Source organism: Carassius gibelio, chromosome B1 (assembly GCF_023724105.1).
Source record: "Carassius gibelio isolate Cgi1373 ecotype wild population from Czech Republic chromosome B1, carGib1.2-hapl.c, whole genome shotgun sequence".
Taxonomy (NCBI): Eukaryota; Metazoa; Chordata; class Actinopteri; order Cypriniformes; family Cyprinidae; genus Carassius; species Carassius gibelio.
In genome coordinates, this window is record NC_068396.1 from 27,672,481 (window position 1) to 27,674,439 (window position 1,959).

At 33.7% G+C, this 1,959-nt stretch overlaps 1 long non-coding RNA gene across 1 annotated transcript; it reads left to right on the forward strand.

The window, feature by feature from the left end:
• The first annotated feature begins 324 nt into the window (after positions 1-324).
• LOC127948803 (uncharacterized) lies at positions 325-1,011 on the forward strand. Its single transcript, XR_008152193.1, has 2 exons — positions 325-434; positions 803-1,011. It is a non-coding gene; the product is annotated as an uncharacterized LOC127948803 (long non-coding RNA).
• Positions 1,012-1,959: the final 948 nt, after the last annotated feature.

The following is a 1,959-nucleotide window of genomic DNA, read 5'->3' on the forward strand; positions in this document are numbered from 1 at the left end:
AGTGTGTCATACAAGTTGGAGTGAAACATTTTCATGTCTTGTGTGATAGTGTCACACGTTTATTGTGGCAAATTCTGTGATTGTCCTCTATCACATGAGTCTGATTGTACATCTCGCGCTGTAGTCTGTCACACGTGAGGCTCGCATGCTGCTCTCACGAGGAGTTTAATCGGAGGGACAGCGCGTGAATCACTCAGCGTCTCCAGCTAATTACTCGCGCCTTCAAGTTAATTAACTGCGAGCAAGGAGCAGCAGGGAGGGAGGACTAATTAAGCAGTGCTTAAAAACTCACAAATTGAAACAGCATTATTCTGACCCAACTTAAAAAAAAAGAAATTGTTTTGTTGCAGGCGAGGCACTGAGAATCGTAGAAATTCAATGGCGACGGACAATATTTGTGGCAGTCGCCAGATATGAATGCAGGATTCTGTTTGGTAATAAAAATAATTTTTGTGAAGAAAAAAAAGAAAGAAAACTAGACACATCCTTGGCAGGGTTGCGGTTGTAAGCCTAATGTCTGTGACATTTTTTGTTGACTTACAATAATCTATAAAACTGAACAAAACATCTTTGGCTTGACAGTTGTCTAGTATAATCCAGCATGTACGTATGTATGAGAGAGAGAGAGACTTTGACCCACAGGTTTTTTGTTTGTAACTCACCAGTATTCAGTAGTTTTTTTTCTTTTCAGTGTTGAATTCTCTATTCTGATGAGTGGCAAAGAACTTTCTCTGTGTCTGTTTGTCTTTCTGTCTGCTGCGGCAGCACTGTGACACACGCTATGTTTTGTTCTCTTTATTAGAGAGCAGGCTCTGGTTCTAATGCCTGCTGGAAACCTGTATAGAACTGCCTGCGTAATCCATTCTGCAGCAGGAAAACATCCTGGCTATTCTCTGGCTCTGTTCAGTCCTTTTTCAGCAGAATGAGTAACCTATTGTGTTTAAGGCAATGCATAGAAACAAGATTAGTTAACGAGCTCTCTGTTCAAATATGTTATTATTTATAAGTTATTATATACACTATACTGCTGTTCAAACGTTTGTGGCATATGTAAGATTTTTGAATATTTCTTTAGCTCACCTAGACTGCATTTATTTGATCAAAAATACAGTAAAACAGTGATATTATGAAATATAATTACAAATAAAAAAAATAACTTTTCTATTTAAATATATTTAAAATTAGTATTTATTCCTGTGATGGCAAAGCTGAATTTTCAGCATCATTACTCTTCAATGTCACATGATCCTTCAGAAATCATTTTAATATACTGGTTTGATGCTCAAGAAACATAAAAACATCACTAATATAACAAACAGTTGTGGTGCTAATAGTTGTGTGGAAACCAATCTTCTTTTTAGGATTCTCTGATGAATATGAAGTTACAAAAGATTTATTTAAAATAGAATTCTTATATTATGAATATTTAATTAAATTTACTGATTAGTTGTTGCATAAAAGTATTCAAGTATTTATTTATTTTTTATTGCTACAAAAATATTTTGAATGGCAGTGTATCAGAGTTTTCACCAAAAACATTAAGCAGCAAAAACTGTATTTTCAACAATGATATTAATAGGAAATAATTCGTGAGTACCAAATAAGATAATTTCCTCTATAATTTGTCTTATATTTCACTATGTTTTGAAAATGCAGAAATGTTCTTGACACTAGTATTTATTATTGCACTTGATTTAGCAATTTCTTAAAAACTGTTTTCTTTGTGGTCAGCATTTGAACCTTTTTATGTATAATTCCTTATATAAATCTAATATTTATTTAGATATAAATATGTGTATTTAGACATATACTTGCCTCTCTCTTAACAGAAGCTTACAAGAGTGCCTGTAAACCTTCAGCTCTCGTGTAAATAGTTTTGATTGACATCCCAGACTCATGAAACAGACAGACTTCTGATATTCAAGGCCTATCTCTATTATGTGGCATGATGATATGTCT